The sequence below is a fragment of the Equus asinus genome, chromosome 23 (genome assembly GCF_041296235.1).
Source record: "Equus asinus isolate D_3611 breed Donkey chromosome 23, EquAss-T2T_v2, whole genome shotgun sequence".
In the NCBI taxonomy this organism is placed as follows: Eukaryota; Metazoa; Chordata; class Mammalia; order Perissodactyla; family Equidae; genus Equus; species Equus asinus.
The window spans coordinates 21059002-21084593 of record NC_091812.1 but is presented as its reverse complement, the minus strand read 5'-3'; the positions used below and the strand labels follow the sequence as shown (position 1 = coordinate 21084593).

Sequence of the window (25592 nt, the reverse complement as noted above, 5' to 3'; positions counted from 1 at the left end):
GAGCAGGAAGACAGTTTCTCCAGGGAGACTGTCAGAGAGGGTGTCCTCCTATTTGCTGCCCGCCTTCCCAGCCATGCTATATCTTACACCAAGGTTACGGTAATTTAGGGGTGTATCTATTGCTATGTAATGGATACCCCAAAATTTTGTGGCTTAAAAAAACACATATTTATTAACTCACAGTTTTTCTGGGTCAGGAGTCCAGGCAAGGCCTACCTGGGTTCCCTGCTCCAGGGTCTCTCACAAGGCTGCAATTAAGGTATCAGCTGGGGCAGGGGTCTCATCTGAAGGCTCAACTGGAGAAGGACATAGTTCTGAGCTCACTTATATAGCTGTTGGCAGGATGCAGCTCCTCAAGGCCTGTTGGACTGAGATCCTCAATTCCTGGTGGCTGTGGGCTGGAGTTGGCTGGAGGCAACCCTCAGTTCCTTGTCCTGTGGGCCTCTCCAACATGGAAGCTTGCTTCATCAAAGCCAGGAGAGAGTATGACAAAAAGACAGAAGTCACAATCTTTGGTAAACTAATAATAGAAACACATCCCATCACCTTTCCCTTATTCTATTAGTCAGAAGCAAATCACTAAGTCCAGCCTACTCTCAAGGGGAGGGGTAATTACCCAAAGGTGTGACTATCAGGAGGCGGGGATCATTGGAACATTCTTAGACGTCTTCCTAACACCAGGGTTTCTTCTTGGACACCCCACTCAGTTCACTGAAGCAAAAGTGGCCAAAGGTGCCAAGTGGATCCTTGTTCTCATCCACATCCATGTCTTCAAGGTCAAAGTTGCTTAAGAGCTGAGTGGAGTGGCAGCTGAAAAACGTCAAAGAGGTTGGGGCATCCAAAGAAGGAGAAAAAGGTGGCGTGGAGGGAGAGGTGGTGTGGGGTCATCATGAATGGTAAAGTGAAAGGAGCCCTTAGAACCACCTGACTCACCACTGCCAGTATTCAGACTTAGAGGGGAGGAAAAATTAGGTGCAATATGGCTCACCGTGGCTCCACCTCACTCTCTCCACTCTGCTCTAGCTCCCAGACAACAAGCCTAAAGAAGCAACCTTCAGCTCCTGCAGAGACAGCCAGGCTTATAGAGGAAGCAAACCCTACAGGTTGCATTTAAACCCAACAGATTTAATTTCTGCTCTTATTAATACATTTAATATAACATATCCATCACTTCAAATTTGATCTTCACAGTTGGAACATCAGAATGAGTCACACAATCAATGGCAAAGCCAGTACTATGGAACGCAGAGCATGTCACTCCCATTCTGGGATGTTTTCCATCTACCCACAGCCCGAGGACTTCTAACCAAGGGGAGGTGGTGGCCCAAAGGGGCTGATGTACAGGCTAGGGTCACATACCAAGTCACACCTGGGGCCCAGATACTTGCTTCCATTCAGAGAAACACTGGATGAGACAAGGAGACAGAATTTGCACACTCAGCACATCTAGGAAGTGACCTGTCCAAATGAGATGGCAGCACTGTCCATGAGTGATCCCATACTCTTCTTCTGCTTCTAGGACTGTTTTCCTTGTTCCCAGACTCCTGTTCCTATGGAAAAGCAGGACTGTAATCAAAAGAAGGAAAGTTTATTAGCTGAACAGTAATTGGAGAGATGAGGATCAATTTCTCTAGAAAAAGGTTTCATGCGCTTGGTTCCCACATCCAGGGATCACAGTATTGTGCAATTTCAGGAGGGTCTCATTTACATATTTCCTGGTGCCTGAAGAATTATCACTGACATAGAATGCAATCGTAATAGGCTACCTGAATTTTTACAATCTCAAGCCCACACTCCAAATCTAACATCAGGACAAACAAAATGCATGAATTGACTGGTAACTTAACATGGGTTGGGCAGGGAACCCCAGATCCCAGGTTCAGGCATTGTGAATTTCTCCTGTGCCAGGTGCCGCCTAAGGGAATCAGCTTCCTTGAGGCAGCCTTAGTGGGGATTAACACTGAGAACTGTGCCCTCATTTGCAGTCACAATGAAGGGGCCCAGACTATGAGAAGGGGCTCTTCTCTTGAGGGCTTTCTTCTAGAACTTCCATTAGCTCTGGATCAGAGCCTTAAATTAGGCTATTTTCCTGGGGTTACAAGGACACATTCAGTTTTCATTAAGGACGCCAAGGAGCAGCTCAGAGACTTCTGGAGGCTGCCTTCTTATCTCCCAGGAGACTGAGGGTCTCTTCCTTCCTTCTAGGGGCAGCAGGGGGCAGGGAAGGAACTGACTATTATGCAAGTTTAACAATGCTTCACTGTGGGAGGGGGTTCGGCTCTCAATGACAAGAGGGGGCAATATTCCTCTAGTGATTCTTGCCTAGCTTGAGGCAACTTTCATTTGAAACAGGATAATTTACCAGGCTATTGATTGCTGTTTCTACTCCCTGCCAGAGTGGCTCCAGAAGGAATAAATGTTATCTTTCCACTTTTATCTCACAGGAAGTTCTGGGCTTCTGGTCTCAGGGGTTATTAATGGCTTTTATGTTTCCTGACCCGAACAGAAGCTGTGATGCACCTGTTCTACAGTCCTGTCCAGGCCGTCATGTGGGAGGAGAATTTAGCTGGGTGTCCCCAGGAAAGAGGAGATAGGGGTTGACACAAGCGTTGGGTGAAAGGAGAGTAGCCTAAAGGTAACAGCTGCTCCAATGCCTTGAGAGTAAAAATGCAGAGATGAGTCCCTTAAGTGGGTTGGTTATGAGTGGAAGTCCTGTAGGAGACAGCACAGGTTTTACAGGATCAAGTGATGTTGCTGAGATGACTAATCATCAAGCGCCATCACCCTGAGAGTTGCAACAGACACTGCATTGCTCACACTTGGCACAGAGGCTGTGCAGCCACTGGCCTTTTAATGGGCCAGATGGGCTTAGACAATGAACATGCCAGGGGCAACCCAGATGGACCCAATATCACAGGCTCTTTCCTACATATTTGTTTCACAGTGAATATTAAACTAAATAGGCAAAAGGCTCCCAGTAATGACTAATAATGGATATCTTCTTACTCCTTAAAATGGGGCTTTGAGCCAGATTTAATTTAATTTAGATTAAGTACTGCTTGTTGCACTTCAATGTTGCGGAACAAAGTTATGCTTTTTTGTGTGAGGAAGACTGCCCCTGAGCTAACATCTGTGCCAATCTTCCTCTATTTGATGTGGGATGCCACCACAGTGTGGCTTGATGAGTGGTGCTAGATCCACACCTGGGATCCGAACCTGTGAATCCTGGGCTGCTGAAGGAGAGCACTCAAATTTAACCACTAAGCCCCTAGGCCGGCCCAAAGTTATGCTTTTATGTATATTATGCCATTTAATCTTTACAACCCTTTGAAACAGGTTTCTTTATCATTTTTTACAGAAGGGCATGACCTGAACGACAGGCAAGGTAATATATATTTAATGTGCTAGTACAGAAGAGGGAGACAGGGATGGAGAGCCCCCTTATACTGTGAGGGATTCTTTGGATATAAATGACAGCAAATACAAAGAAGATCTGTTGATTCAGGCACCTGAAAAAGTCTGGGAGTAAGGCTGCCCTCAGGCAGGAGGATTCATGCTGGGGCTCAGTTGATGTCATCAAGATACAGTTTCTATCCATTTCTTGGCTCTATATTCTGGACTGGCTTCACTGTAAGACTTTCTGTCTGGCAAGTTAGTAGCTACATATTCCAAGTTAAAGTGCAGCTTAAAATGGGTTGTCTCTCTCACTACTCCCTTCAAAAATCCGTGTCTTATTGTCTCTGGTCAGGACACATGCCCATCCCTGACCAATCACTGTTGCCAAAAGCATGGACCAATCTTTTTGGCCAAGCCTGAGTTAAATACCCACCCTTAAAGTAAGAGTGTCACGACAGACAACTCCATGTGCACTTGGACTGAGAACTGAGTTAGTTCCCCAAAGGGCAATAGAAGGACTATTTCCAGAAGATGAGTGAATGCTGGGTGTCAAAACAACAACAACAACAAAAAAAACAAAACAGATGTCTACTACAGCCCTCTTTCTCACTGCCCGACTTCTGCCTTCTTGTCCAGAGTCATGCCATGGACTGAAGCTTACAGCTGCAGGAAATGCCAATTCTGTGGAGATCTCGGGACAGGAAAGGGGCCCAGGATAGGAACTCAAAGTGGGAGGAAGCAGTTAGAGGCCCCAACATCCATGTGGATAGACCATCCAAAATCTGGTCTCTCACTGAATACCCCTCCTCATCTCAGAGCCCTTTACCTCCATTCCATGTCAGTTATGGCCATATCCTAGAACTTATCACCAGGAATGCTTCCGCATTCTGAAAGAAGACAGTCTGACATTCCACCCTTTATCCTCTCATCTTATGCCCTCGGTATGCCAACTCCTCAACCTATTCAGGAAGTACAAGCCACTTTATACTTTCCCCTGTCCATCTGACAACTGCTGTCTCCATTTCCTCCCTCTTCAAGGAAAATTTTATGGTCCATCACTTAACCCCAGGCCTTAACAGCGCTACTCTAAACTGCCTACCCCTTTCTCCTTTCAGCTGTCCTGCCTGGCAAAATCCAAGTCTGCCTTTTTTAGACCTGCCTTTGAATAAGGAGCTGATTCCTCTTGGATGAAATCACGCGAGTGAGTTTTGGGTCCCCATAAATGTCTGTTTTACAGCTACTGGTCAGCTCCACCACTGCATGAGAATCTGCAGTCACTCCTCCTGTGTTACCATGTGCACTCTTCTAACCACGTGGAACACCCAATGGAGGCAACAAACAGAGTCCCTGCCTCGGTGGAGCTTCTGTGCCTGTTTTCTCAGCCAATTCTCTTGCCTAAGTTCTCACAACGACTTCACTTTCCTACAATGTGTCCACTCTTCTCACTCCAGCACACATGCTGGACCACCACAGGGGAATGAGACGTCATCACATGGGAACTTTTCATCATAAAAACTTGAAAATAATAACAAAACAAAAATACAATCCCCATCCCCTCTTCCCTCTTCCCTTTCCATTATACAGAAAGGTTTCCCTCAATGCTTTCGTTGATCCTCCCGAGCTGGGATCTGCCCTTGCTTTCCAATTCACAACACTTTTACCACGTGTGGAGTATGTGGCTTAATTATCTACCTTCTCAGAGGAGCAAGACCATGTTTCCCTGATCACAGCCAGGGACACCTAGCAGAGATCAGAATCCTCTGGAGGAACATATAGGCAAAGGGAGGGATTCCTAAAGGGAGGCCCGGCCCAGAGTGCTCTGGGGGTAGGGCTACATCCGGTGGCAGGGCCTGAAAGGCTGTTTGAGAGGTCTGTTCGGCTTAATGATGGCAGCACAGGCCAGCTGGATCCTGTTTCCACTGCTTCTCGAAGACAAAAGTTGAGATTTAACTCAAAGACAGGTTCTCACAAAGGTTTCTGGATGCCCAAGCGACCTTACCCCCTGCCCTGCCCAAAGGGTCCTTCCCTCCCTCTGCCATTTCCATCCAGGCCAGCCAGGCCTCGTGCCTTCTCAGCCTGAACCCCGACTCAGGGCCCGGCCTCAAAAGATGCTTGGAGGTCTGGAGGCGGGGCTGCATCTGCCAGACACTGCTCCTTTCCCGAGGGAACCTGAGGGAACTCCACCGAGGTGATGATAGTAATAAATAGAGTAACAATATTGATGACTGTTAAGTCTTCACCTTGTACTGGCTACCTGGCCTTGCACAAGTAACCTAAGTCTCAGATCTCATCTATTAAGTATGGAGATACTAATACGTGCTAACAGGGTTGGCCCCGAGAACTGGAATGAGCAAGTAAAGAGCTCTGAACAGTTAGAACAGTTAAATTTCTAACATCAGAAGTTTAACAGGTGTCACCTATGATTACCATTCCCTTAAAATGCTAGACCTCCTCTTTATCATTTTAGAACTATCAATTTTCCACTACGTCCTTCCTTCCTTCCTAACAAATACATTTATTTAGTACCCACTATGTGCCAGACACTGTGCTAGACTCTGGAATACAATGAAAAGCAAAAAGAGGTAGAGTTCCTGCCTTCCTGGATCTTACAGTCTAGTGAGGAGACCAAGCAGAAATTAGATAATCACAAAAGTTCATGTAAATGTCCTGTATTACATTCTATGAGGGGTTCATGAGCTGGTTGATGGTGCCAAGGGAGTTTAAAACACGGGGATCTGGCTTAACCAGGGAGGAGAGGGTCTTCCTCAAGCGTCTCTCAGGAGCTGATAAAGGTTAAGAGGTAAAAGGGGAGTAGGAGACAACTTGGCAAAGCAGGGAGGGAGGAGTGCTCCGGGCAGGGGACTCTGGGTGATGGGAGCACAGTGTGGAGGGAGGAATGTGATGCAACAAGAGGGAAAAGCACAGGGGGCACAGATTATGCAGATCTCTCTGGGGCAAATCAACTAGTTAAGTCTTTGGAGCAATGGGAAGGCCAGGGGAAAATTTTAAGTTAGGATTTATGTGTGTGTGTAGGGTATTCCAATTTTAGTAGTATTATTTGAGTTTCCAAAAGATTACCGTGAGTGAATTACCATGAATAAATACCGTGAATTAATGAGTTACTGTGATTTAAGGTGAAGAATGGTTTGGAGGGGGATAAATAGGATGGGAGAGGCCAGTGAGAAGGCTACTGCAGTGATCTACGAGAGATGACGTCAGCATAGAATATGCTGGTGGGGGCCAAGGTGGAGTGATGAGGATGGATGGGAGTGGTATTTAACAAAATTCCTAAGATTTGGAGATGGATGAGGTTGAGGATGGGGCAGGGAGAGCTGGGTGCATTGGATGACTTCATTAATTCTGAGATGGAAAATTTTTTCTTTTGTTTCCCTCCAGTGCCCAGGAGGTCTAGGTTCATACAACATATGGGGTCTTTTATAGAGTTGCAAGAGTCAGCAGACCCGAAACATTTGAGAAAGGCCACTTGGGCTGCTGATTAGCCAAAATTAAAGAGGAAGTTGATCTTTAACCCTTGTCTTTGTTTTTTCCAGCTGCAGAAGTCAATTTTGGTTGCTCTCTGACTCAAGTAAACACCACTCCCTGTCACCTTATCCCTTTGAGGGTCAGTGCCACTTCTATAGTTTCAGTGGGACATGATTCTCACTGACAGTAGAAAGTTCGGCACCCAGAGCTGCAGCTGTGAAAATACTTTCTCCTCTCCAGAATTATTAGTACTTCTGGGAAACACGTCCTAGTGCCAACCACTCACTGGTCCTGAAGTGACCCTGTTATTGGAGGAGGTAGTAAAGGAAATGGTATTTCCAAAACCCCAGGTTGCACCCTCTGGCATCAAAAGGTGTAAGCGATAAAATGCTCACTAGACTTAAAGACCGGGGAGTAAACAGGGGCTGGATGCTCCCCAGACTGTCTGCGTGTGTCAGCTCAGTGAAATAATCCAGGAGCAAGTGTTCTCCTCAGTGGAATAATTAGACGACAGAGGTGGTCAATTTAGAAAAGCTAACTATCTTCTTCTGGCCTGCTTTAGAATTTCTGTTATGAACAAAATCCAAGGCAGATTTAAGAGAACAGGACAAAGACTGCTAGATGTTGAACTGGAATGGACCCATGTTTTATTCATCTTTGTATCCAAGCACATCCACGGTGCTCTTCAGGTGGTAGATGCTCAGTGAATGTTGGTTGGTTCAAGGATTCCTCTATGTTTTCATGGAGTATTTCTATGGTATAGAGAGTTAATCATTTTTTGTCCCACTTGGTAGAGATGGATGCTTCCTGTACTCTGTATTTATTTTAAACAGTATTTAACTATGAGGATGTAATAAAATGAAATAATAAGGAAATCAGTTTTAGCATGATTTTACATATACAGATAGATATACTTTCTGACTAGGTGCACATATGGATGCTCTCCCTGGAAGATGCCTTTGCCACCTAAATTGCACCAGACTGAGGTTATTGATGTGAGAGGAAGGGAAAGTAAGATAAAACTCACAGCTTAATTTCTAGACAGGATTGTGATTTAAAAAATGAATTTTGGGTGCTTCTCGTGTACCTGGCACAGGCACTGGGGATTTAGTGGTGGTTTCTGATTTGACACAACCCAGAACAATGGTTCTACGGTCCCCTGTCCTTTAAGCAGTTGGTCTGTTCTCTTGATCACTATTCTGTACTTTCCCACCAGCTCCCCATCAGGGCCCCATTCCTTCTGCTCTGTCCTGGTGGAACAGTCCCTTGACCTCCATTCTTGCACTACTCTAGTCTCAACTTCTCCTTGTTGTTAGATTACTCTGTTATGAGTTGTCAAGTTGTGGTTCCCAGACCAGCAGCATAAGTATTGCCTGGAACTCATCAGAAATGGAAATCCTTGGCCCTCACCCTGGACCTACTCAGGAAGGAACTCTGGCTGTGGGGTGGGGCTCAGCAATTTTGTTTCAACAAGCAGGTAACCTCCAAGGTGAGAACCACTGCTGTACATAGAGCTCAGTGCTGAACATATCACCCCTTCACCCAGCACCCTTGACTGCCTTCCTGCCAACAACCACGTGAGTGTGTGTGCATGTCCTTCTATCCAAGCCCCTCTGCAGTCGAGCACCAGCTCATGTGTCCCTATCCCTGGAGGTGTGTTCCACACTGTCATCCTCATGGGTTACCTGCTCCTCCCTCTGCTCTCCTGCTTCCTCTGTGTTAATGTTGGGTCCTCTGCTAGGAATGTCCTCTCTCCTCCCTCTCAGTGTAGAAACCTTACTCATTCTTTAAAGCCCACTTAATAACATAGGTGAGGAACACATTTCCTCTATCCGCTCTGGGTTCTTCTGGCTGGAGAATGAATTAAATTCACATGAGACAGAATAACAGGAGAAAATTAAACAAAGCTTTATAACATGTATACATGGGAGAGGCTCAGGCAACCTGAGCAACTCGCCAAAATGGCTGAAGCCACCACCTTAAATATCATCTTCAGCTAAAGACAAAGGAGGATGTTGGGGGTGGGGGGAGTTGATCATGGGAGATTACCACACAAGTACAGTAAACAAGAGTCAGGTTATTATGCAGACTTGAGTCCTTGCCTTCCACATTGCTAAGTTTCTAGAGATAAGATCATCCCTCCTTCCTGGCACAGAGAAGGAGACACCTTTACAGATGGAGATTTCCTTTACAATGTAAATGTCTCTTAACAAAAGGTAAGTAAATTCTACTTTTCAGAGTTTCTTTCCTGTCTCCAGTTTTTAAAAGTAACCAGGCCAAAATAATCCTCATGCCAAGAGACATATCTTGGGGTGGCCAATTCCAGTCCGCCATAATATTTATCTAAGTAATTCATACCTGTGCCTTTAAAATCAAATAGTACTGAAGGGTTTACAAAGAGCCACAACAGGCCCTCTCCCACCTCACAACCCCAATCCTTCCTATCCCCCAGTTCCTTTCCCCACTGAAACCACATTAGCCATTTCTAGTGTAGTTCTTCTTGCATTTACTTCTACTTATATAACTAATAGGCGAATACGTCTACTTAAAAGTAATTTTAAAACATTATCTACTAACTGCTTGCCACGGTAGATAAAATTTGAACACTAAAATTGTAGGTGGATAAAATTTGGTTGACACCCCATTCCCCTTGACTCTTCTCAGTCTCACCTCAGTTAAATCTTATTCATGCCAAGTCCATCTTGTATCTCTTAATGCATGTCCGACCTCCCTACCCTTGTATTACAGCCACATTTGTATGCGTGTGTCTCCCACACCCACTGGGTGGTAAGAGCCAGGGAAGTCTAAGTCTTTTACTTTCTCTGAATTCTCCCAGGGCAAAGCACAGGGCCCAGAATGTAGGTACACATGGAGTAAATGTGACCAATTTAACCATAAAGTAAAACATCTGCCTGACTTCTGAAGCTTGGTGGTGTGACAACAGTACTAGGAATGAGTCTTCCCTTCCCAAAGCGGTTTTCCAACATTATTGTGGGGAATAGTAAACTGGAGTCAGGAGACTTGAGCCAGACCATCTTCTTGCTGACTTCTTCTAAGACCTTGGGAAAGGCACTTAACAGCTTTGCTTCCATTCTTCCATCTATAAATTGGCAACAATAATAGCCATGGGCAGAGTTGTAGGGAGGACCAAAGGCAACAGCACATGTTATCAAATATAAGGCATTGATTCCTTATGTTTAAAACGAAAAGGCAACCCCATTATCTGGTTGCACACAGGGCTCTAAGGAACATTAAAAACAACTTTTAAATAGAAAACTTCATTTTTAGATTATCCAGAGGGTCTTTCTTCCAAAATAAGTCTAAGATTTTGCAGGGGAAATTGTATTTTAATCATCCAAAATTTGAAGCAAGAAAATTCAAATGCTTGGGGCCACTTGACTATTCTTACTTTAACTTTTGTGTATTCTTACTTCAACCATTTTTTAATATGATTATTTTATTGACACCATGTTGCTTTACAACATTGTGTAATTTCAGGTGTACATTAGGATTTGAAGGGCCTTCAAGCCTAATCTTGGTTTGATGGTTGAAAAAGAAAATCAACCAAAGGCACATTTTCTAAGCCCTTATCTGGCCCTATCCATTAGAGCAACGTGAGCTACTGTTCTATGAAAACTAACTAAACCTTAAATGTATAACCAGCTCTCAATCACCAAGCTTAATGGGACTACATGCACACATAATTATATCTTACATTTATACAGTGATTTTAACTTCTTCAATGCACTTTTCACTGTATTGTGTATAAAAAACATGAATTTTTTGAAATCCACAAATAAAGTTAAAAAGAAATCTTAGACATCAATTAATTTCAACTTTGTACCTTTCTAAAGTTATTAGAAATAGTAAAACTGTCTAATAGTACTTTCATCTCCCTACTCTTTTCTTGACCCCACTCAACTAAAGGCAGAAATGACTGAAAGATCTGGAGAAATCTCCAGAGACGAAGCCAAGGAGGGAAGGAAGCCAAGGACCCGGGCCATCCACAAATTAGATCATTAGCTCCAGGATAACTGAGAATAACTGACTGTGTGACTATGGCCAGAAAGTCCAGAAAGAGATGAAAAGGCAAAGGAAATGACATGTGAGTAACAGTATTTACAGGGCCTGTCACTGTCATTCTCTCAACAAACATCATTGAGCACCTACTGTATGCCAGGTACTTTCAACAAAGAGGATGGCTACAGCAATGAACAACCCAGGCAAGACTGCTACTCTCATGTAGATGACCTTCCTGAACAGTGCAGACAAACAACAAACAAGAACACAAACACATAAACAAGATAACTTCAGGTAGCACTAAGCTCTGTGAAGTCCATAAACACAGGAATGTGATAGAGCCCTGGGGAGAGGATGCTGCTGTAGATAAGGTCGCCCAGAAAGGCATCTCAGAGTATCTGAGCTGCAACCTGCAAGAGGAGCCCACCCTGTGGAGGTCTGCTAACCAGAGAATGGAATGAGTGAATGCACCAAGTATGCTAGAGGGAGGGGGCTCCAGGCCAGCCACAGGGGGGTCCAGGCCAGGCACAGTTCTGTGGCTATTCACATTGTGTTCTTTAGAGATATTGCTAAAACCTCTCTAGGACCACTGAATTACTGCCTCTACAATGGGGGTTGCTCATACTGATCACTGTGACAGGTACTGTGAGGAATAATGGGTTGTCATGAGGAGCTACATAAATGCTGACTAATGATCACAAGAACCTTTCATTCAAGTCAGCACCGTGATAGGCAGATCACACTTAGATGCCTCAGCAAGTGTGGAAATTAACATGACTGCTCACTGTGCACACCAGCACCATCCTTTGAAACAGAAAAAATAAATGAGCCGATGGTCCTGATATTCAAAGTGGTTAGTGATCAACTAACTGGAGAGAAAGCTGGTGTGTGAAGTGTAAAATGGGAGCAGGAAGATAATGGCACATCACAGCCCAGCACAGGCAGAGGGTAACTAGTGAATCAACTGGATGCTTGCTGCTGCACGTGTCCTCTGCTACAGAGTGGTCATTCTAACCTCATCAGGAAGAGGTGCTGTCAAGAAAAGCCTGGCAGAGGGGAAGTGGGGTGAGAAGGAGCCAGATCAGCAGCATCTCTGGCAGCAGCCCCGTCTGGCCCACTTGGCCTTGGTAAGCCTCCCTGGGGGAAGGACTGAGCAGTCCCACCTCACAAGGGCACCAAGGAAGTGGGGAGGGAGAAAGGGGGGATGAGCATTGCATTGTCTCCTTTCTGGCATGAAACATCCCAATGCCATCAGAGACTTCAGTTGTCTTCACAGCTGAGCCTCCCAACACAGAGATATGAATCCAACCCATAATTTCAGAGGAGTGTTTTTCAAACTGCAGGTCCTGACCCATGACTGGATTGTGACAAGCACTTAATAAACAATGAAATAAAATGGAATAAATAATATTAGAGTACATCACATGTAATAAAGGGAAGTAAAATTTCATAAAACTTTTGTATTAGTTTTGTGCATGTGTGTATGTATACTGCTTTATATAAAAATTACTTCATATTTTTTTTGTGAGCTGTTGTCAAAAGAGTTTGAAAGCCCCTGCCTTGGATTTAAAGCTATCTGAAACAGTTTTACAGTATACCAGTTTGAAATGAAGCCCCAACAGTATATTTAAAACATAAAAGTGTAGATAGCTTTTAGTTACATATTTTAAGGGGAATGGCAAGTTACTTTTCCTTCGAAGTCTAGCCCTGGGATGACTGGGCATTTTCCAAAGGGCCAGGCACCAGTTAGCCCAAGAAATGGTAGGAGCCCAAACGCTCTCTCCTCGGGAGGCCCTGAGGTACAGGATCCTCATCTGATCTGTGATGCTGTTGTTGCCCTGCTGCAGTGGCTTGGAAGTACTGTCTCTTCCCTAACCAGATCAGAAGGACCCAGTTTTCCCAAGGTCTCAGGCTGCCAGCAAGATGGTGGGGCCCGCCCGGTGGCGCAGCCGTTAAGTGCACACATTCTGCTTCAGCAGCCCAGGGTTGTCCGGTTCAGATCCCAGGTGCGGACATGGCACTGCTCAGCAAACCATGCTGTGGTAGGCATCCCACATATAAAGTAGAGGAAGATGGGCAGATGTAAGCTCAGAGCCAGTCTTCCTCAGCAAAAAGAAGAGGATTGGCGGCAGATGTTAGCTCAGGGTTAATGTTCCTCAAAAAAAACAAAAAACAAAAAACAAAAAAAAGATGGCATTGCACTTCTCCCCTATTCGTGGGACCTGCACCCAGCTTGGAGAGCTGGAAAACTCCACCCTTACCTCCACTCTTGGCTAGAGAACCTTCCTTTTCCTTCCCACTGGGTCCTGGGAAGATGGGAGGCAGCAGTAATGGGTACTTGTGTTTTATCCACACCAGGTGAGTCTGTGTTTTTGTGTGAAAGCCGAATCAAGTAGAGGAGAGTTCTATCCCTGGAATCAGAAAATTAATTCTTAATGAGAGTAATGACCAATCTGCTAATGAGCTTTGGGGACAGACGGCACATCTTCCTGCAGCTGATGGATGCCCCTTTCAGAGCATCTATTATATCCTCCCCAGGTCTTCACTCAGCTGGGCTCACACACTTCAGAACCAAAAGAATTCTCAGGGCAGGAAGGGACCCCCTCACTTTTCTGGCTCTTGCCTCCTTCACATTTTCCAACTTCTCACTTTGCATTCTACTCTCTCTGCTATTAAAATGGCTGTCTATTAAACTGATTAGTGGAATCTGCCATATTGTATTGCAACTTTTTCCATCTGCTTATGGTTTTTAATTTTTTTCATAGAAAGCTCTGACCTAAATCTTTTACTCTTCTTTTATTATGCTTTTATTTTGACCTTACTACTGCTGAAAAACAACCAAACTCCATCATCACTGCCCCCACCCTAATCTCCATCAACATTCTCCTGTTATGCAGGTTTTTTTCTATACTCTCAAGAGGGAGTGAACAAAGATGGACTAAATTTTTACAGAGGACTTTTTTGTTCCACATGTGACATTTATTTTCAACAGGAGCTTTCAGACAAATTAACAAAGCAAGGTAAAGCTGTTACCAACATTAGAATCTGATTTCAAAATATTTTCTAGAGTCCAAAACGTGGCATAAAGCAGATTCCTATTTAAGAAAAAGAGCCTCATTATAAGTTGTCATGAAGACCCTGAGACTCTCCTATAAAGCAGTGCTATGGGAGGATATGAGGCACAGTCTCGGTCACCCCAAGAGTTAATTTAAATGGAGAAAGTGTGGGGCTGGCCCCACAGCTGAGTAGTTAAGTTTGCATGCTCTGAGACAGAGGGAGGGATTAAGGAAGCAAGGAAGAAAGGATACAAAAATTAATGAATAAATAAATAAATAAATGGAGAAAGTGAGATCGTCTCCCAAAGCACTGGAATTGGTTTTGCCCTGAGCCTCTCCTTAGCTTTAAATTCTTATAATCACAGAATATAGAGAAGGAAGAAACTTGGTGTTCATTCTAACTGCCCCATTTTAGGAAGCCGGATATCGAGGCTCAGAAGCCTGAGGTCATTAAGATAATTCAGTTATTTGGCTGGTTACTAGGACTAGGGTGGTTTCAGAAAGGATGCAGAAGAGTGAAACTACTTGAGAGCTGTTTAGAGACTGTAATAATCAGCACTGACTGGTTGGTGGTGGGATGAGAGATTGGATACTAAGGGAGAGGGAAGATTCAAAGATGTTGCTTGAGTCTTTAGCTTTAGCATCCATGCAAATTGGAGGCATTCATTTTGAAGGAGGACGTAGGAGAAAAAGTATCTGCAGAGAAAGACTGCGAGTTTAGTTGAGGAGTGCTGAGTTTTGGGCACCTTTGTAAAATCCAAGACAATGTACTACAACTGAACATACACAGGAGAAAAACCAGGAGACTACTGAGTTCTCAAAGTTTAGTAGAGTGTCTCCAAGAGGATGTTATCATCATCCACAGCTGCTGTGAGGTCAAGTGAGACAAAGATGGAAAGGTGTCTATCAGGTTTAGCTGTAAGGAACTCATTGTTGACTTTGGCAACTCCTAGAAGAAAACAGAGGGAAAAACCTCCTTGATATCAGTCTTGGGAATGGTTTTTGGATATAACACCAAAAGCACAGGCAATAAAAGCCAAAATAAACAAGTGAGATTGCATCAAAGTAAAACGTTTCTGTACAGCCAAGGAAATAATCAACGGAGTGAAAAGGCAACTTAGACACCGGGAGAAAATATGTGCAAATTATAATAATAATTATAAGGGTTAATATCCAAAATACATAAGGAAATCATACAACTCAATAGCTAAAAAGCAAATAACCAGATTAAAAAAGGAGGCAAAGGATCTAGGTTGACATTTCTCAAAAGCTATACAAATGGCCAACAAGTTTATGAAAATATGCTCAACATCACTAATCCTCAGCGAAATGCAAATCAAAAACACAGTGAGATATCACCTCACACCTTAGAGAATGGTGATTACCAAAAGACAAAAGACAACAAGTATTGGTGAGGATGTGGAGAAAACAGAATCCTTGGACACTGTTGATGGGAATCTCCATTGGTAGAGCCATCTGGAAGACAGTATGAAGGTTCTTCAAAAAACTAAAAGTAAGGGGCTGGCCCCGTGGCCGAGAGGTTAAGTTCACGCACTCCGCTGCAGGAGGCCCAGTGTTTCGTTGGTTCCAATCCTGGGCGCGGACAAGGCACTGCTCATCAAACCACGCTGAGGCAGCGTCCCACATGCCACAACTAGAAGGACCCACAATGAAGAATATACAACTATGTACTGGGGGGCTTTGGGGAGAAAAAGGAAAAAATAAAATAAAAAAAAAAAACACCTAAAAATAAAACTACCCTATGATCCACCAATTCCACTTGTGGGTATATATCCAAAGGGAAAAAAAAATCAAGATCTCAAAGAGATATCTGCACTCCCACGTTCATTGTAGCATTAATCACAACAGCCAAGATACGGTAATAATCTAAATGTCTGCTGACGGATGAATGAGTAAAGAAGATGTGGTATATATATCCACAATGGAATATTATTCAGCCAAAAAGAAAGGACAGAAATCCTGACATTTGCACCAACATGGATAAACTTTGAGGCCATTACACTAAGGGAAATAAGCCAGTCACAGAAAGATAAATACTGTGGGATCTCAGTGCAATCTAAAACAGTCAAACTCACAGAAACAGAAAGTAGAATGGTGGTTTCCAGAGGCTGCAGACATGGGAAATGGGACACAAAGTTCAGTTATGCAAGATGAGTAAGCTATGAAGATCTCATGTACAGCAATGTGACTATAGCTAACAGTACTGTACTATATTCCTGACATTTACCAAGAGGATAGATCTTAAGTATTTTCACCACAAAGAAATAAAGGTAACTATGTCAGGTGATGGATATGTTAATTAGCTTGATGGTGGCAATTAATTCATAATGTATACCTATATCAAAAGATCAAGTTGTACACTTGAAATATATACAATTTTTATTTGTCATTATGTGTCAATAAAGATGGAAAAAAAGCACAAAAGCCATGAACAGACATCTTACTGTCTGAGGATATATAGATGGCATATGAACACATGAAAAGATATTTAACATCACTAGCCATTAAGGAAATGCAAATTAAGACCATGAGGAGATATCACTATACACCTATTACAACCACAAATACAAAAAATAGTGGCAGTACCAAGTACTAGGAAGGACAGAAAGTAACTGGATTTCTCATACAGTGCGGGTGGAAATGCAAAATGGTACTGCCACTCTGAAAAATAGTTTGGCAGTTTCTTAAAGAACAAAATATATACTTGCCATACAACACCAATCACACTCCTGGGCATTTATCCCAGAGAAACAATAATTTATGTTCACCCAAAAACCTGAACATGAACGTTCACAGCAGCTTTATTCACTAAAGCCCAAGACAAGAAAGAACCAAGAAGTTCTTCAACAGATGAATGGCTAAACAAACTACAACACATTCACACAGTGGAACACTGTGTAGTAATAAAAGAAATAAACAAGTGATACACACTACAACTTGGATTGATCTCAATCTCACATCAAATACTCTATGATTCCATTTATATAATGTCCTTGAAAGGGAAAAATTATAGAGCTGAAGACCTAATAAGTAGTGGGCAGGATTAGCGAAGGTGTGGGAGAAAGACGGGTATGATTATAAAGAGGCAGCACGAGAGAACCCTTTGTGGTGATAGAAGAATTCTGTATCTTGATTGTGGTGGTGGTTACACCCATCTCCACATGTGATAAAATGGCACTAAGCTATTCACACACATTGTACCAGTGTCTGTTTACTGCTGTTGAGACCATATTATGGTTATCTAAGACATAACCAGTGGGGGAAACTTGTGAAGGATACAACTGTGCTAATTCCTGTGAATCAATTATGTCACATAAAAAGTTATTTAAAGAGTATATGTAAAAGCCAAAAGCAACCTGAAAACTTTTTCTTCTTAAAGGCAAGCTAGAGATGGAGAAAAAGGTTTGCAGAAATATATTTGATAAAGGTCTGAACTTCTTCAACTCAACAATAAGACCAAAACAAAGTAAACACAGTAAAAAATGGGCTAAATATTTGATCAGACACTTAATTAAAGGAGATTATAAATGGTTAAAAAGCAAATGAAAAGAAGTTCAACACATTCACCAAGGAAACACAAATTAAAACTCAGTAAGATAGAACCAGACACTAACCAGAATGGTTAAAAATATTAAGACTTACCAAAGCATCTGTTGGTAACGAGAGAGCAATGAGAAAACTCAGACATTGCTTATAGGCATGAAAAACAGTTGAGCCAGCTTGGACACATTCATAGCGTCTCACACAGTTACATATGAACTTACCAGAAGACCCAGCAAGCCCACTCCTAGGTGCTTATACAAGCAATGAAAACGTGTCAACACAAAAAACTGTATGTAAATATTCATTGAAGTTTTATTCATAATCGCCCCAAATGGAAAAAAATCCCATGTGTCCATCAACTGAAAGGAAAACAAACTGTGGTTTATGCACACAAGGGAACACTACTCAGAACAGAAAGAAGAAACTAGTGATTCACACACGTACAGGACTCTCAAAAGCATTCTGCTGAGTAAAAGAAGCCAGACAAAAGACAGTCTATACTCGGGGCTGGCCCAGTGGCATAGTGGTTAAGTTTGCTCTGCTTTGGTGGCCTGGGGTTCATGGGTTCGGATACCAGGCATGGACCTAGCACCACTCATCAAGCCACGCTGTGGTGGCATCCCACATAAAATAGAGGAAGATTGGCACAGATGTTAGCTCAGAGCCAATCTTTCTCATGTACAAAAAGAGTCTGTGATTCCATTGATATGAAAGTGGAGAAAAGGCAAAACTACCGCAATAGAAAACAGACCAGTGATTGCTCTCAGGCATCTGAGAGGTAGGGGTGGAGGGAGGGGACTTACCGCAAAGTAGTACAAGAATGTTTTTGGCATGATGGAAATATTCCAAATCATGATTTTGATGATGGTCATCTACTATATCATTTTTGAAAACGCACTCACTTGTACACTGAAAAGTGCTGAGTTTTATTTTTTCTTATACACACCTCGACAAAATTGGTTAATAGTTAAAAAAGAAAACACAAAATCTGCAGACTAAAGGGAGTCACATGGTAAGGTCTGCTCACCCACCAGACAAGGCAACTGTAGTTCTCCAGCTTCACCACGTCTCTGTACAGGGTCCTCTGTGCAGACTCCACCTGCGGCCACTCCTCCTGGGGAACTCCACAGGCACGTGCTTGAATGACACTGACACCTGCAACAGCACATTTCTAATCAATGTGAGGGTCCAGAAGCAGTGACACAGAGAACACTGTTAGAAACTAAGTCTTACTATGTTTACTGTTCACAATTTAAAACAAAATGCTATAAAGGATGACAATCACGGGGCCCTAATTCTGTCTTATACTTTGAGGAGATGTACATCATCAGTAAAAAAAAATTATTCTCATGCCGATTTATTTACATTTATTTTTATTTTATACACATATATTGTCGCTTAATAGAATAATGAGAAACCTTAATGCCTTACTTTTTTAGGTAAAGTTATTATAAATAGGATTCTTGTATATATTTCCCATACACCAATGGATTATGCTGAGCACTCTGCAGAGTATACACACTCCAGACCGGAGATCTCTGCTGGGGAAATAGGAAACCAATAAGAGACACATGTAAGCCCAGGGAGACATTACACATCACCAGATTTTTATTTCAGGAGTAATGCTCTAGAACAGGATTTCTTCAACATGGCATTACCAACACTGTGGACCAGACGATGCTATTTTTGTGGAAGACTGTGCTGTATATTTTACGATCTTTTTCAGTATCCCTGTCTTCTACTGATTGGTTGCCAGCAGCATCCCCAGTTGTGACAATTAAAACTATCTCCAAACATTGCCAAATGTCTCCTGGGGAGCAAAACTGACTGCAGCTAGCAACCACTGCTCTACATGAATAGTGGACAAGGTCTTAAGCAGCAAAACAAAAGATCTAATTTAAGAAATTACGATATTAAGGCAAAGCAACAAAGATAAAGAATGGGAAACTAATTCTTATAGAAAACAAAACCTGGTCATTATTTTCTTGTGCAACTACACAGAGATGCTCCACAAGCAAATGGGTGGATGCTGATGCCATACACAGAGACTAGAAGAATAAATAAGAGTCAGCGGTTGGGTCACTAGAATTTAGGAGACTTTAGTCATTTAGATGGTAACTGAAGTCATCAGAGAAAAAGGCCTGGGTCAGAAAGGACATAGAAACTGAGGAGAGAAAAGGCACCAAATACAGAATTCAGGGAAATAGTAAAATTGAAGACGCAAGCAGAAATTGAATAAGCCTTGAAGGCTGAGAAAAAAATTCTAAATGGTGGAATGAGAAAGTAGAAAGATTAAAGTACTGGACATTAAGAGAAGAGACAATTAGAAGGATAAATGACGCTTCTAGTTCAAGGGAATAGCCTGAGCACACACATTTACAAGCCCTGCCTCCAAAAACGCACTCAGATAAAATACAAAACCTACTATAAAAGTACAACAAAAGAGGATTGCAGAGAAACATCCCAGAAGGCGGCCCAAAAATATGAACAAATTTTGGAAGACAGGGGGTAAGGTCCTATTAGATGAGAAAGACAGGACAATGTAGCCCACAATCAAATGTAAACAGAGAAGTGGGCAGAAAGAGCAAGGCACTGAAGAGAGCCCAGAAAGACGTCCAAACTTCAAGCAAGCAAGACCTGAACAACGTGTGTGGTGGGAAGAATGATTAACAAAGTAAACTTCCTCTTTGAATATAGGTGACATCATTCAAATAAGTGAGGAAAGGCTGGACAATAATGTCACAGGGATAGCTGGAGGCCACCTGGGAAAAGATAGTTAGATCTCTCTCTCACACCACAGAGCAGGATAAAATAAAATGCATTCAAGATCAAAATGCAAGAAACAAAATCACATTCTAGAAGACTACACAGAACAATGATTTTACAATGTTAGAATGGGAAATGCCCAGCTATGACTGAAAATCCAGGAATCAGAAAAGAAAAAGATGCTAAATTTGACAACATAAAAATCAAATGCCAGGGCAGGCCCGGCTGTGTAATGGTTAAGTTCGTGCGCTCCACTTCAGTGGCCTGGGGTTCACGGTTTCAGATCCCAGGCACAGACCTACACACCGCTCATCAAGCCACACTGTGGTGGCATCCCATATAAAATAGAGGAAGATTGGCACCGGTGTCAGTTTAGGGACAATCTTCGTCAAGCAAAGGAGGAAGAACGGCAACAGATGTTAGCTCAGGGCCAATTTTCCTCACCGAAAAAATAATAATAATAAAAAAATTTTGTTAAATCGTGAGCAAGACAAAAATACAAGAAACTAGGAAAACTGTGCAATTTATTTCACAGAAAAAGGGCTATAAGGGTATACTGGATACAGTCATTAAAATCGGCATGTAAATACGAGAACAGATAAGGGATAAAGAGTTCAAAAACAAAGAACTATAGTGAACTATTAACAAAATACGATGCCCCACCTATTCATGAGAAAAGCAAAGCTTACAGAACTAAACTGAGATCAGTTGTAAGTCACACTGGTAAAAATCCAAAGTTTGATGCACACTCTATTTGCAAGGTTGTGGAGAGGAAACACACTCTCCCAGACTCGTGGCTCTACCCTCAATCACACCTACAACCTGACTACTTCAAAGTAACTAACAGCCTTATGATCATCATTTCTTGCCAGGATTACAGAAATGGCCTCCTACATTGTACCTGCTTGCACCACTGCCCCACTAGAGTCTATTTTCAAACAGCAGACAGAGTTATTCTTTTAAACTGTAAGTCTAAACTCTCGTTTTGATGCAGAAAGATAAAAATCTAAACCCTCCGTATTACCGAACTAAATGGAGAGACATACCATGTTCATGAACTGGAAGACTCATGATCAAGATGTAATTTCTCCCCAAATTGATCTACACTACAAATTCTCCGAGTCTGTGCAATGAAAACCAAAATCTCAGCCGACTTTTGAGATAAGAAAGCTGATTTTTAAAACATTCTGTAAAGAAGCAAAGGACCTAGAATATCCAAAACAATTTTTAAAAAGAACAAAGTTGGAAGACTTGTATTACCTGATTTCAAGACTTACTGAAGAGACACTCATCAAGACAGTGTGGTATTAGCAATAGGATTAACATAGACCATCAGAAGTGAACAGGGGCCAGCCCTGTGGCTGAGTGGTTAAGTTCGTGCACTCAGCTTTGGCAGCCCAGGGTTTTGCCGGTTTGGATCCTGGGCGTTCATCAGGCCATGCTGAGGCATGGTCCCACATAGCAAACCCAGAGGGATCTACAACTGGAATATACAACTATGTACTGGGGGGATTTAGGAAGAAGAAGAAAAAAAAAAGAAGATTGGCAACAGTTGTTAGCTCAGATGCCAATTTAAAAAAAAAAAAAGACCAGTCTACCAGCCTAGGATGCCCTCTACAACAGAAGCACCAAAGGCACCATCAGGGATGGCAAAATTAAAAAAAAAAAGAAGTGAACAGAGTCCAAAACAGACCATACATACATTGCTGGTTGACTTCCCAGAGAGGTGTCAAGGTAATTCAATGGAGAAAGGATACTCTTGTCAGCAAATGGTGCTGACTGGGGGCTGTGCAGAGCCAGAGAACACAAATATGGCAAGGGCACATTCCTCTACTCCCAATGTTTAGGGTTTGCTGCCAGCATAAAATATGAAGACCCTCCGAAGCTGAAATTCTAGGTTTCAGATTGGGCCAACTAGAACACATTTTGTCCTTTTATGATTAGCAGCTTTATACTAAAACACAATTTAAAAGCTGATCAAAAAAGAAAATTATGGATAAAAGACTGAAATCTTTTTTTTTTTTTTAAAGATTGGCACCTGAGCTAACAACTGCTGCCAATCTTTTTTTTTTTCTGCTGCTTTATCTCCCCAAATCCCCCCGGTATGTAGTTGTATATCTTAGTTGCAGGTCCTTCTAGTTGTGGCATGTGGGATACCACCTCAATGTGGCGCGACGAGCGGTGCAATGCCCGCACCCAGGATCCAAACCACCAAAACCCTAGGCTACCGCAGCAGAGCGTGTGACCTTAACCACTTGGGCACGGGACCGGTCCCAAAAGACTGAAATCTTAAGAAAATTCTATCAATCAATTCATGAAAATACACTGAAAAACACACATAAAAATGAACAGTTTTCTATGAAAATGTAATGACCAAAGTCATACCAAGAAAAGAATACAAATCTAGTATAGACTTATGATGAATAAATTGATAATCAAACTCTTCAAGCAGAAAGTCTTCATAAGGCTCAAACTTACAGACGAGTTTCACAAAAGCTACACATAACAATTTTCTTATCTAAATTATTAGAAAAGAAAAGGAGCATGACCATTTTCTTTTATGAGACTATGACCTTGATACCATAATTGGACAGAGAAACTAGAAAGTACAGTCTAATCTGACCTGTGGATACAGAAACAAAAATTCTAAATATAGTATTAGCAAAAAGCCGTAGGAAAATATGTAAGAAGCAACTTAGCAACTACCGTCTACACAGGAATTCAAGTTCATATTAGAAAACCCATTGTACCATTTACAGTATTTATAGATGGAAGGAAATACAACTATAGCTTTATTCCAATAGCTGCACAAAGGGATTCAATATAATGCATTGCACAGTCATGACTAATATGAAATCTCAGCAAACAGGTATCTGGAGGAAACCTACTCACCCTGACAAGGTCACCTACGAAAGCTGACAACAAATATCACAGTTAACAGTCAAACAGGGTATATTTTCCCTCAAGATTGACTTGATCTATTTCTATTTGTCCTTTTTCCATATCATGCATGGATCCGTCTAAACCTATAAATCCCTTACAATACAAAGTGGGGAACGGAGAAAGCGCTCACCTGAGGGATGTTCACTTTCTGTGGCTCCTGGGCGAGTGTAGAGAACTGTGGCTCAGCTGAGGGGACAGAAAGAAGACAGGGGTCCTGAGATTTGACCTGCCACAGCTCCTAGAGTCACCTCCCCACATCAGCACCCCAGCTGGGGATCATCCTCCCCCAGACATAGGGCCCTCTGGGCCTTGAAAAGGCACGAAGTGGATCACACACAGGCGGCACCACCTGTCTTTGTGTGACTCTGCAATGATCATCTGCAGTTTTTTACTGAGTGAACATAAACTTTTCTTGATTGATTTAATAATAACGCATGTGTCCTTCTAACAGAAAGGAAGAAAAACAACAGATGAGTTGAATTAAACTACACCAAAGGAAAAGACACTATTCTTTCATTAAAATTAACGTGGAAGAAAAATAGTATACATCATATGTCTATTTTTCTCAGTAATATTATTTACGTTTTGGTACAGAAAATACACAGAAAACAGACGGGATGCTTGAAGGCAGGAATTTTTAATTGTTCATTTCAGCTGGGATGTATTCCTCAGAAGGCCCCTTTGATAAGATGCTTTTGGTGACTATCTGAGAGAGAACTGCAGTTTTCCTTCTGACTCTGTCACAAACCGGGTTTCCCTGGACAAGTCACTGAAACTTTCAGGCCAATGTCTTTAAAGTTTTCAACAGAGTTGCAAGTAGATGACTTTGGAAAATCCTTCAAGCATCATTATTCTGGGATCCTGTGAGATCAGGATGATGTCATTAATGTCACATGTGGTGATGGACACGTCTGACAGCAGCGCAGCCTCTGTAAAGAGCAGGGGCCATTTAAGGGGACCAGAGCCAGAACCTCTTCCCTCTGCCTGGTTGTCCCTGTCCCCCGGACCTCGCCCTCAGAAGCTCCCCAACAAAGCAGCCTTTCCTGAGCAGACTGCCCCTGGGCCACCCCAGCTCACCTGCTCTGCTCAGGGATGAACAAACCCCCCACTGTCACATGGTGTGGTGGCTCCTGAAGGTGGCATCATCACCAAGTCTGGCTCATTTTGGGCAAGGAGATCAGAACGGCTTCTGACCTTGCAAATCTAGGACCTGCTCTTTCTGGGCTCTTCTGTCTCCGCTCTGAAGCTCTGAAGAGAGGTCTAAGGTCAGAGGGGTGCTCTCCTCCAGGTAAGACTCCTGCACAGAGGCCCCTCCTTCCTGCCTCACAAGGGTTGCTTTGTTCAAGGAAACTGGGACATGGATCTGGGAAATAAATTCACTTTAGGGGACAAAATATGACTCTTAAAATTCACTACAATATCAGACTTGAAGGACATCCCGTCAGTGCAGAAGGGGCCAGGCCTGTGTGTCTGACCCAAGGGACCTGAAGAGACACTAGAAACCCCAGGGTACATGTGACACACGGTGGGATTCCATCCACATCCTTTCCCTTACATCCTTGGGGATGTGGGGACAGGCCACGGTCCTAAGAGCTGGGAAGGCCGCAGTGCCAGTCTTGGGCGGGTGTGACATGAGACAAAGCCTGAGACTGAAGGGAAGCCACCTGCCCTTGAACCCAAATCCTGCGCTGCGACCTCCTGACCCAGCACATCGGGCCACTGACCTAAGCCTCGGCTGCTGGGGAAGCGGTCGTGAGGGCGGGCACATCAGGCCATCCAGCGACACCAACAAACTGACTTCCAACTACGGCAGCAGCTGTCCCTTACGCAGGGCTTCCTACCCGGCCCTCGTCTAAATACTGTACAACGATGACTCGGACCTAAGGCTCAAAACGACGCCGTAAGACGGCGCTATCAATCTCACGCCCACATAAGCACGCTGACCCAGGCCCTTCTGTCGCCCCTGCTCGGAGGTGACAGAGCCGGGACTGACTGGGCCTTTCGGGCTCCGGAGCTCGGCTGCCCCGCAGACCCGGGCCCCGTCCGCGTTTCAACCGGCCTCCCGCCGCCGACGTGGGCTTTTCCTGGGTCGGGCTGCTGACCGGCTGCGCCGCACCTGCGCCCCGGGAGCCCGAGGTCCCCCACCGGCCTCCCCCCGCCGAGGTCCCGCCCGGGCGCACACACGACGCTGGGGACGGCGGGGACCCGAGAACTCCCGCCCCCAGCGCTCCCCGCCACTCTCACCCCGGGCGCGCCCTCTACTTTCTCAGGAGACTCTGGGCACCTAATGGCTCCCGCGGAGTCCGGAAAAGACGAGGGAGGAGGCGGGGCTACGGCTGCACATGCGCAGAGGGAGCCCGGAAT

At 43.4% G+C, this 25592-nt stretch overlaps 1 long non-coding RNA gene across 5 annotated transcripts; it reads right to left on the bottom strand.

Annotated features, from left to right (window-relative positions):
• Nucleotides 1-147: 147 nt before the first annotated feature.
• On the bottom strand, nucleotides 148-25592 carry LOC106828620 (uncharacterized). Of its 5 annotated transcripts, none has more exons than XR_011497270.1 (8): nucleotides 25473-25592; nucleotides 23811-24157; nucleotides 23359-23414; nucleotides 18951-19060; nucleotides 18551-18674; nucleotides 1360-1566; nucleotides 617-810; nucleotides 148-462 (listed from the first exon to the last, which is right to left on the bottom strand). It is a non-coding gene; the product is annotated as an uncharacterized lncRNA (long non-coding RNA). The 5 variants fall into 5 exon arrangements; XR_011497269.1 differs by having other exon boundaries at nucleotides 18951-19057; XR_011497266.1 differs by lacking the exons at nucleotides 18951-19060; nucleotides 23811-24157 and having other exon boundaries at nucleotides 25473-25572.